A 12,016-nucleotide genomic window follows, 5' to 3' on the forward strand; every position below is an offset into this window, starting at 1 on the left:
GTGTGTGTGTGTGTGTGTGTGTGTGTGTGTGTGTGTGTGTCTGTGTCTGTGTCTGTGTGTGTGTTTAATTTAGAAGCTCAGTTCCAGGGAATAATAGATAGAGTTCATGTCCATCACAGCAGGGAGCATGGCAGCAGGTAGGCAGGCATGGAAGGTCATCTGTTGAGACAACAGCCATGAGGCAGAGAGAACCAACTGGAATGGTGGAGGCTTTTGAAACCTCAAAGCCTGTCTCCAGTGACACGCCTCCTCCAGAAGGCCACACCTCTTAATCCTTCTCAAATAGTTCCACCAACTAGGGGTGGAGCATTCAAACATTTGAGCCAGTATGGGCCATTCTCAATTGAACCACCACACTGACCCTGGAGCTAGGCTGGCTGGCCACCTGATAACCTGCTGTCTATGTCTCTCACAGAGTTGGGATTACATGTGCTGTCATGTCTGGCTTTTTATATAGGTCCTAGGGATTTGAACCCAGGCCCTCATGCCTCTGCAGCAAGTGCTCTTAGCTAGGAAGATGTTTCACCAGCCTCTGGAAGATGACTCTTACTACAATATATGATACTGTCAAATTCAAGTGCCTGCCGGGGAATCATTTGTCAATGGGGTAGGCAAATTCAAATCATTGCTCAGACCAGGTGCCCAACTAAAGGACCTTAAATGATCTATAGTAACCAGCCGAGGAATACATATGTCAGAGAGGGCTCTACAGCTGGAAAAACCAGAGCATATTCCAAAACCAAGGAGTAATTCCTTTGGGGTTGTTGGTTCTTTGGGATTACCTGGGGCTGTGTCACAGATCATTGGCGTGGATAATCAAGAATTGACTGTACATGTGGATATTAAGCCTGCTGGGTCTCGGATATTCCCCAGAGGTGTGATCACAGCCTCCATTACTCCTGTTACCCAGAGCCCAGGGAGAAGTAGAGCTCTAAACCCCCAGCAATCTAGAGAGGGAACAGAAACCCTGTACTAATTCTCCAGAGATCAGAGCTGCTCCTAGAATTAGAGGAGTGTGCTGTGGTTTGTCACTAACTGCAGCCCAAGTGAAGGGGCATGGAAGGATCTGGAATTCTCTGTGCCAGCTGTACCTTCTTAGTTACTGTTATAACTTATGCAACAGGACAGGCATATAGAAAGGAAGCTGAGATGGATTGCCCTTTGCAAGAGCATTACTAGAGGGACAGCCATGCAGGACTGTAAGGACCCCTGCAGTGGAATCACATTAGGGGTGGTAGCTGCCTTGAGAGCATGAAAGGACTCTGCAGGAGAGAGCCTCAGGTCCCAGAATAGAAAGAGTCAGTCATAGTATCCTATGATGGAGAACCTGACATGGTCCTAAAGGGGAAAGCCAGACTCTACAGTCCCAGAGAACAAAAAGGATTTCTGACTCTCACGGGCTTTCAGGGGTATGGTGCACACCATGTGACACAGCCTCTGTGCTAGGAGTCACAAGATGCTACATACTGTTGAATGTTGTCATAGGTCTGAGCATCAGGGAAAGCTGGACTTGGGTACAGCTACAAAAGGGAGGGAGACTACTCAACTCTGAGAGTTGTGAGGTCACAGCAGCTCTCTTTGGAGTTGGCCTTGAGAGACAGACTGTAGGGGGGTGTGACCTAATTTGTGGGGATAGAGAGCAGAAGTTAGAAGATTTGTGATCTAACAGTTGTTACAGCCTCAGAGTCATCTGCCCTAAAACTGTTCCATGAGTTTAAAGCAGGAACAACTACAAATAAAAGTTTAAAAGAGGGAAGTTTTGCTTCGCGGAGACTTCTACTTCACAGCCTCAGCCCTGCCTCCAGTCCCTGGCCAATAAACAGGTCTATTTGCTCTAGACCTTCCTCTCACAGTGTCCTGGGAGGATGATCCCTGCTCACTGTCTCTCCTCCCACCTCATTACCAGTTTCCTGTTTTTTGTGTAGCTACTTCCTGGAAACTGAAACCTCCCTTCCTGGAGAGAGGACTATTAGACATGAAGCAAACAAAAACTTAAAGGGCTCCTGATCTAAAACCAATGCGCATGTACACTACATGTCTGAGGGAGCTCCTGAAACCAGATTCACAATCTCCAGATTCAGTGATGCTGAGCCATCTATAAGTTACCCATGCTTCTATAACCCCAAGAAACCCACTGGTTCACTCAGACCCTTGGGGAAATATTTTTAATCTGTTGTTGGGGAAATTTTTCTTTTGTTTGAGTCTCTCCAGAAAAAGTTACACAGCCTTGTTCTGCATCCCTCAGCCTTTGAAGGTCAATTCAAGAACTATATCAAAGTGGGCTTTCAGATGGCTGGACAAATATGTTCTCTACCTGACAGGAACTTCCAAGACAGTTGCCTCAATTGTGAGCCCAGCAGGAAAACTTCAGGGACTGGCTTGGGTAGACTACAAGTCTGTGAAAAGAGGCTTACAAGACTCTGGGCTTCTGGTGGCTAGATCTGCCTCTGAGAGACATCTGAGAAGCCAGAGTGTCTATGGTGAGGGGCAAGAATGTTACTCCATTTCTTTCACCCCCCAGTGGGCTCCTGATGCATTTTAAGGACTTACTATTCCATTTCCTGGGAATATTTTATTTTGTTTGTTGTTTTGATATTGTTGTTGTTGTTTGTTTTTGTTTTGTTGGTGTTTTTGTTTGTTTGTTTGAGACAGGATCTCACTATATAGCTCTGGAAGTCCTGGGGGTCCTTCAACTCACAGAGATCCTCTTGCCTCTGCTTTCCAAGTGCTGGGATTAAAGATTTCTACCCTTGTGCCTGGCTTTTCTGGGAGTATTTAACAAATACAAAGGGGTGGATTTAAAGGATTACAGATAGCATTGAACTGAACTCAGAGTCTATGGTCACTGTGGACCAGTGTTTTGTGGTCTGTGTTGGTGAAGGATGGCACTAGACTCTCATGAATTGAGAATCTTCCCCCAGGGTGGCACTTTCTAAAGGCATCCTTAGCCTCACAGAAAGAGTCTGATAATTTATAGGTTAACATTTTCTTTTAATGTGGATAGCGTTTTCCTCATTTATAGTTAATTAGGTTAAGCATGCAAGGGGAGCGAGGGAGAAAGGCTTTTAGCAATGCTCTAAGTGATTAGTAATTTGAATAAAGTAAAGATGCTGGAAAAGATGGAGCACCGGCTCCCTGCTCAGAGAGCTCCATGGTCAATGACACGGTGGTTATTAAAGCACCAAGGAGAAGATAACGGAATGTGCCAGCATCAGGCAGGTTGGAAGCTGTGTGTGTATGCAGCATCAGTGGCAGCAAGTGGCTGGTAGAGGAGATGGCTCAGTGTGTAAGAATGCCTGCTGCACGCTGGTCAAGCATGCAGAACTGGGTTTGAATCCTCAGCACCGGAGTAAAAAACTGGGTGTGGTCAGATGTGCCTCTCTGCCTAGCACTGCAAAGGGAGGAGACTAAAATACTGCTGGCTGCCAGCCTACCTCCAAGTTCAGTGAGAGAGCCTATCTCAAGGGAACACAGCACAGAGTGATTGAGGGGGTGACCAACGTCTTCCTCCGATCCCCCCTCACACACACACACTCATTCACACACACATACAAAAGGCTGAAGGCTGAGCATACTTGATTTATAATATTCTGAGAACTAGTGTTGCACTTCAGGCATTAAGTCACACCAAGTCGTGGAGGCAAAGGGATAAACTGGTGGTTAAGTGGCAGATATTTTCTACATTAAGGCTCAGTCTGCTTGTGTGCCAAGTGAGAATAGTAAAAGCCTCTACACCTGGGTCTTGTCTGTGCTAAGAGATAAGGGTGTGTCTTAGTCGCTTTTCTATTACTGCTATGAGACCCCACATCCAAGGCAACCTCTAGAAGAAAGAGCTTACTCAGGACTTACAGTTTCGCAGGGTTAGTTCCTGGCAACAGGCAGGCAGGCAGGCATGGCACTGGAACAGTAGCTGAGAGCTCACATTTATCCATGAATAGGATGCAGAGGAAAAGAAAGGGGGGGAGGGAGGGAGAGAGGGGCAGAGAGGAGGGGAGAGGGGGAGGGGGAGGGAGGGGAAGGGGGAGGGGGGAAGGAGGAGAAGGGGGAGGGAGCTAGGAATGGCAAGAACCCTCAAAGCTTGCCCCCAGCAATACACCTCCTCCAAGGGCCATTCTTATTCAAAACACTAATGGATACTGATAGCAGCTACTTAAAAAAAAAGTAAGATTTGTTTATTCACTCCTGTGTGTGTGTGTGTGTGTGTGTGTGTGTGTGTGTGCTTGTGTGGGTGCAAGGTTTTTTTGTATGTTCATGCACGTAGAGGACAACTTAGGTGTTAGATTTTGGTTACCATCCAACTTGTCTTTTTGAGACAGGGGCTCTCACTGGCAAGGAGGCCAGTTGTGGAAAAAGGACCAAGGATGGGGGGGGGGACAAGAGGTGACGAAGTCACAGGACAAATCCTGGGAAATCAGATGCCAGAGACCAGCATCAGGATGCAGATCTGAGTTTATTGCTTATATACAGTGTTTGAGCCAATCTCTAGCCCTTAATCCTTGGCCAATCGTATCTTGTCACCATGCTCCAATGAAAGTCCTGCCTGATGAGGTAACTCAGAAGTGGGAAGGGGCATGTAGTCACCTGTTAGGACTTCCAGGAAGATGGGGGAAGCAGCTGCCACCCTGGCCTGCATTGCTTTTCGCTGTCTAACTGGTGTTCCGGTAGCCATCTTAGATGTAATGCAGATCAGGACTCTCCAAGGAGTTGCAGGAGCCTGGGGTGCCTTGCTCTCCATTCCCAATTTTTTCTTTACAAGTTTGACTCCCACATTTCCCACATGCAATAAGTTGGCTAGAGTAGCTAGCCAGTCAGGTCCAGGGATCTGCCTGCCTTCACCTTTCTACCACTGGCGTTCCAGACTAGCAAGGGACACTACAGCTGGCTGCTTTGTCTTGTGTTCCTTACCTGGGCTCTGATAATAGAACTCAGGTCCTGATGCTGACATGACAAACATCTACCTACTAAGCCAGCTCACCAGCCCTAGAGGTAAGCCCTTCCCTGTATGATTTCCCAGAAACTAATCTAGTTGGAATGGTTTCAGTTATTGCTTCCTCTCCAATCATCTTTACAGTACTGAGAATTGAACATGGGGGCTTGAATGTGCTCAACCACTGAGCTATAACCCCAGCCCCTCCAATCAGTTTAACAATAACAACAACAAAAACCTTGAAAGCAACAGTTTATAGGAGATACTGTGTGTTTCTCTCCCGGTTTACCAGTGTTAGGCTGGAATATAGACAAACCCCCCCTCCTCCACACACAGGCAGGCAGCTGTGGTGTCAGAGGGAACCAGGGATGATTAGATAAGTTCTACCTTTATTCTTCCTATCTGTGTGGCCTTCGGCGTGTTCTCAGACTCTATAGATCTGTTTCCGTCTCCATACAATGGCGATTGTCTTCATGAGGGAAATAACTTAAATGATAAAAACCTATGTGTCTCAAGGCTGGTGAATGGTTCAGTGAGTAAACTGTAAATGCATGTTTGGAAAAAAAAAGAGCCAGATAGTAGAGGATGCTTACCATCTTACCACTGCAAAAGTGGAAAGAAGCAGATCCCTGGGATACAAGAGCCTGCCGGCTCAGCTCACTCTGCAAGTTCCAGGCCAGGGAGAGACCTTGCCTCAACCAAAACAAAACCAACCAAACAAAACTAAGGTGAATAGCCCCCAAGTAGTGACAGACAAGATTGTCCTCTGCCTCCAATACATCGTCACACATGTGTAAGCATACATACACATACAGAGAGAGAGGGGGAGAGAGAGAGAGAGAGAGAGAGAGAGAACAAGAGAGAACAAGAGAGAACAAGAGAGAACAAGAGAGAACAAGAGAGAACAAGAGAGAACAAGAGAGAACAAGAGAGAACGAGAGACAGAGACAGATGGAGCTATAGTTCCAATCAGGGGACAGGAATTAGCTTTCAAGACAAAAATTGCACTCGTGTAAAGGATTCTCAAGCAGTTGATAGTCAACTGCTCATATAGAGACTTAAAGTCAACCAGTGCGTCCATCCATAGGTGAATGGACAGGGAAGGTGTGGTATACATGCATGATGGGATAGCTTTCAGGCAGGGAAAGAATGAAATCCTGTCTTTTACAGTAGGTTAGAATGGAAGACACCATGTTAAGTAGAATAAAGCGGTTACAGAGGGACAGGCTCACTTGTGGAAAAGTTGATACTGGGGAGGAGTGGGGAAGGAGTTTGACGAGCCTTGGAAGTGGTGGATGATAGAAAATGGGTTCTAGATCAGTTCTAGTACTCTAGGGTACAATAAGGTGTCTATCCCCTCCTGTAATTTTTCCTCCTTCCATCTCTTCCCCTCCCCCTTTTTTTTCATTTTCAAGACCTTGTGTATCTCAGGCTAGCAACGTACTCAAGGATGAACTTGAACTCATGATTCTTCTTCCTCTTCCTCCACAGGCTAGACTTGCAGGCCAGACATGTGCCACCATACTGCTTTTATATAGCACTGGGAATGGAATTTGAGTTTCCAGCTCCTTCACTAATTTCTGAGTATTTATAAATGACTAGAAGACTCGGAAGGCTTCAAATACATGGAAATATTGCTTTAGGAAACAGAAATCCCATTTACCCTGGTTTGCTCACTATATGCTATATACCTGTAGAAAAAAATACTACTGTACCCCATAAATGTATGTAAGTGTTACATGTGATTCTATCTATGTAAACTCTCTTTCTGTGAGTTTGTTTAAGCATGTATGTGTTGTTGTGTGAGCCATGACCGTCAAAGACAATGTTTGGAAGTTGGTTGTTTTCTTCTATTGTGTGAGTCCTAGGGTTTGAACTTGGGTCATCAGGCTTGTAGAAGTACAGTTTCCCCACTGAGTCATAACGTTAGAGGACATTTTTAGAGAACCCGTTCGTTATTCCACACACTTCTCTGGCTGAATTCTTAGCTCTGCCCTGTGCCAGCTTCCTGGTGAAAAAAAAAAAGAGTCTCAATTTGGTGAAGAGAATTGACCCTGGATGCTGAACCCAGGCACACTGAATGGGAATCCCACACTTTGCTAGCCAGGAGAGCCAAAGCAAGGTGCTTAGCCTTTGGGACCTCAGCCTGTTCCCCTATATAGTAGCTAACACAGCCCACGTCCAAAGCTGGCAAGAAGGTACAAGGAAGATCATCCTGGCACAGAGGTGGTATGGAACAGTTTTCTGACAGAACACTAAAGGAGTTTCAAGCCCCCACCCCCCTTCAGTCCATGAATTCTCCAATGGACTCCTGGGTGTATTCCACAGAAATTCACCTTCCTCTCCTTCCACATACCCCTCCCTCACCACCTCAACTGCCCTTAGTTTTAGCTAGATGCTCTCCCTTTCCCTTGGGACTAAGTCTGCAAGACACAGAGACCCTCAGAGGGGAGGTGCCCAGACCCTGATGGGTGGGGTCATTACCTGCTTGATCCTTAGTCCTACCCTGCAGCTCCAGGTAGTTGGCCTGAGAAGGAAAGAACAGTTTTCTTGTTTTTTTTTTTTGTTGTTGTTGTTGTTCTTTTCTTTTTGCCTATTGTTTTAATTCAATTCTAATTGAACTAAGTCACATGGGAAATGCCTTTGATACTTGTTTGTTTGTTTGTTTCCCTAGTTCAATTTCCTCGTGGAGGAAAGACTTCCTTCCTCTCTGGGTGATAACTTACTCTGGCCAGCAGAATCGGGGTATGTTTATCACATCTCAGACCACCCCCCTCCCCGCCCCCTGCAACCTTCTGCAAGCACACATGCTCCTGCATTTGCTGCTGGCTGAGAGAATTACTCAACTGTGAACGCCTCGCTATCTGTCACTTTGCTCATTAGGCAAGTGAGAAAATGTATCTACTGCCTGTCTCTCGGCCCTCATTAGCTCAAAGGCACATTTTCACTTTCCTTATTTGTTTTAAAGATGAATGCATATGAGACGGTGTTCAGTCAGAATTCCTCCGTATCATTTGAAGAAGCAAAAGCCTGGATAATCTTATTATCTTCCCAATAATTGTGTTGTTCAGAAGGTCGAGAAAGGGTAATTGCCCCGACTATATTTCCAGTCTGGGTAGGTGTTGGGGGCTGAAACTGGGTACGGGATAGCAAGGACTCATGGCATCAGCGTAGAAAGCAGACCATGGTACTTTCAGGAAGACTGTAAACAGGGCCAGCAAAATGGATGATCAAGTTACCATGAAACCTGATTACCTGAGCTCAATGCCCAGGACCCACATAAAGGGGAAGGAGGGAACGGACTTCCTGAGGTTGTTCTCCCTGTTCACGCCACTGCCACAACCTCCACCACCACCAAAACAATAGCAACAAATGAATTAAAAATAATAAAAGGAAAGTATAATAAACATACTCCAAGAATGACAACTATGTAAACTAATGAACTGTACCCTGAGAACCCTGTTTTGATTGCCAAAACACAATATTATTCTATCATTACCTTTGTATTAAGTGCAATTCTGGTTCCACCTGGGGATGTAGCGAAAGGTTAGACTGTTGGTTTGGTTTTGGTGGGGGGAAGGGGTGAGATACTGGATGGATTCGTTGGTTCGTGGGAGTGTATTAAGATATGCTTTCTGTGGAGTGGTCTTTATAGGTATTCTATATTTATTTATCAAGATGCTAAAACAGAGCTGAAATGACCCAGTACCTTTCAAGAATCTGACACGCCCGTTTGCCTTCCTGATGGAAATGTGTCAGCCCATTTCCTGTTGGCTGCACTTGACTTGGGGTGTTTAGGATCCATTTTTGTTCCGTCACAATAAATACAGTTCCGGCTTTATTAGCGTCTGTGTGGAGTCCCAGCCGTGGATACCCTGTGGCTGATGATTTGAGTGAAGAGCCGCCTGTCCCAGGAGACTAAGAGAAGGCAAATACTGTGCGCTCTACATAAGTATCAAGCTTCTAACATGAGCTGGAGAAATATCTCGCTCGCCATTTCTCCACAAGCCGCTGCTCTTCCTGAGGACCCCGAGTTCGTTCAGTCCCACACTAGTGGCCCTCAACCCCTGTAAACATCAGCTCTAGGGAGATCAGACTCCCTCTTCTGGTCGCTGTGGGCACTGCAGTCAGGTTCACACACCCATATTTAGAGACAGACGCATACACATAAATACAAATACAAATAAATCTTTTTTTAAAAAAAATCCTCACACATGCAGCCTCTTAGGTTCTGCATTAACCCCCTGCATGCGTTCAGACGTAGCTTCCCACACCAGAACAAATAGATGAACTAGGCAGGGGGATATGCCCAGTGAGTCTGGACACGTAAGACGTCTAAAGAAAGAGCCTTCTTTTTTTTTTTTTTTATTTTTAAAAGCTTGATTCTTTGGGTAACAATGCCAGCTGAAATGCTTAGGTTTTCATCTCCCTTAACCATTTTCTTCATTCAGAGAAATGAGAATGCGCATAGCCCATTCAAGGGAGCTATAATGCATTATTATAATGGGGCTCGACCCTAGTAGCTAATCACTTTTTATTAACACTTTTTGGCCCAGGGAGTTGGGATTTCTCCAAGCTGACTGTCAGGGTAGGAATCCTGGGAGTCTCTATAAGTAATTAGCATTACAAGATCTTGACTCCTGGGGTGATTCAAATTAATACAAAATAAAAGTGCAAATTTCCAAATAGACTTGGAAGCCAGATCTATTATTAAATTTATGTTATTAAAATACTTTACATCTAGTATGAAGGGAGTCCAAAGTGGAGGTTTTCCTTAAGTATCTTCACAACTCATCTTGGATTCTTTAAAATTAAATGTCGGGGCCTACAGTGAAGGATCAAAAGAATTTTCTGTACAATTGAGTTACGCCTTGGCAGAGAAGTTTTCCTCAAACCAAATCCCTACAAAGCAATATTAGTTTCATGGTCACAGTCGCCTTTGGATTTTTCCTGATACACTTGGCAGCTCTCTTCAGAGCACCAAAGAACCGCTGGCAACATCAATCACTCATTTCATAAGCAGGAGCTAAGAGGCGACAGGAGGGCTCTTGGCACAATACCACCCCCCACGCAGGCACCCCTCCCACACAGCCCCCCCAGCAGGCACCCCTCTGCCATGGAACCCCTCCGACGCAGGAAAAAAATAAGAGACACATACTCGAATACAGCATAGAGACGTTACAGAGTATCCGTCTTTGGATAAGGTCCCACTAATGTGTAAATAGCCTGTTTTCTCTAACCATGTCTTTAGCAGGCTAAGTGGCTAATTGTTATTGATCAGCTCTGCCCACTGTTCCAATATCAGTCATTATTGAAAATAATCTCAACACCCTTCATTAAGCATGCATCTGTTTCCATGGGAATGCATTTGAAACACAGAGAGCGACTTGAGCGTTATTGGTTTCACTGTAGCGCCGGCACCGTGGGCTGTGGTTGCCTAATCTGTCATATTTAATCAACTTTCATCTCTTAACACTGACTGCAGTTATCAATGAGGTAAGGATTAATATTCTGGGCGAAGCAGATGATAAATCATTTGTATATAATTAGTGTACAGCAAGGTTACAGCTGACATGAATTTTTATCTTAATTATGAGAGAAATTTGTTCCATTAATTTAATTTAGCTTGCATGAGTGGCTAGACACCTAACAAAGTTAATCTTACACCTGTCAGTACAACATTAAGGAGAAAGCCCCGAATGCAGGCACTCTCCTCTCTCATCCTTCTGCGGATGAGGGTAATGTTGTTCGTCCTGGTGTGGAAACAGATGATCATAGGCGGGGAGACGTAGAGTGGGCTCTTCTTAAAGACGTCTCAGGAGATTTATGGAGGAATATTAAAGCAACTCCAGTCATGTTACTCTGCTTGCTTTAGATGCTATCGTACTTTGGCAAAACTGCCTTGTTCCTACCTTGTAAATCAGGTGTGTGTGTGTGTGTGTGTGTGTGTGTGTGTGTGTGTGTGTGTGGTGTGTTGTAGATGTATCTGAAATGTATATATTCCTTTTACAGAGTTTGGAGGCAAATGCAGCTTTGTCTCATGATGAAGCTATCGCATTTATATAAAATGCAGTGAAATAAGAAATATGTGTTTAGGGCCTGCGAGATGACTCAGTGGGTAAACAGCTTCTCATCTGAGTTCGATCCCCATGATCCACATGGCGAGACAAGAGACCCGACTCCTTTATTCTCTGATTTCCACTTGTGTACTGTCTCTCTCTCACACACACAATTAATTAACTAATTAAATAAACTGTAATTTTAAAAAGGAAATGGATATTTGTCTGGGTTGTCTAAATGCTTCTTTTTAGAGTATAATTAGGTAGAATTCCTGTGACTAGAGCTACTGCACAAATGACCCTTTTGCTGGCATCCCAGAGGCACAGATCTAAGCTACATCTAAACCCTGTACTAATTATTAGAGTAATGGCTACACTGATCAATTATAGTTGATTGACAAATTAGGTGAGGTTCTTTGTGAAGGGAAATGTGATGTTGATATTATTTTTCTGATGAGAAGATACCCAGTGAATTTTGAAATGTGTTTAAAGAGGTTTAATGGAACTAAATCCTTTTATAAATATACCTTTGGGATAATATTTAGTCCTGATGTCAAACCTGGGGTAGAAGAACATGTTTTAAAAAAGAACAGCAAAGATGGCAGAAAGTAGCAAAGACACAATATAAAAATCCCAAATAAGCTGGATGGTAGATGAATAATTTCACAGAAGTCAAAACAATTAAAATGAGCCTCACCAAGGCTATTTTTACCCATTTATATGTTTATAATTCACTGTCCAGCTTGAAAAGGCCCAGGCTTCTGCTTTTAGAAAACCCAAATAAGCTCTCAACTGCACTGTTAATTGCATAGTAAGTCAGATTAATGCCTTGTGATACTAGTCCACAATTATCACCTGGAGCTAGGGTCAAGAAGTGTAGAGTTGGTTATTCACAAGAAATGACTGATTTAAAAACAAAGGGCGCTAATGGAATCCAATAGCGCTTTTCATTCATTCCGCTTGGCATCTCTATTACCTGAGATGATTCACAGTCCATTATGGGAGCTTCCATGCTAATAGAACGTCTATC

General features: G+C 44.4%; 1 long non-coding RNA gene across 1 annotated transcript; it reads right to left on the reverse strand.

The window, feature by feature from the left end:
* Positions 1 to 6,790: 6,790 nt before the first annotated feature.
* Positions 6,791 to 8,699, reverse strand: LOC110291108. Its single transcript, XR_002377532.1, has 3 exons — positions 8,637 to 8,699; positions 7,412 to 7,454; positions 6,791 to 6,935 (listed from the first exon to the last, which is right to left on the reverse strand). It is a non-coding gene; the product is annotated as an uncharacterized LOC110291108 (long non-coding RNA).
* Between the last annotated feature and the right edge of the window lie 3,317 nt (positions 8,700 to 12,016).

Source organism: Mus caroli, chromosome 1 (assembly GCF_900094665.2).
Source record: "Mus caroli chromosome 1, CAROLI_EIJ_v1.1, whole genome shotgun sequence".
NCBI classification, from domain to species: Eukaryota; Metazoa; Chordata; class Mammalia; order Rodentia; family Muridae; genus Mus; species Mus caroli.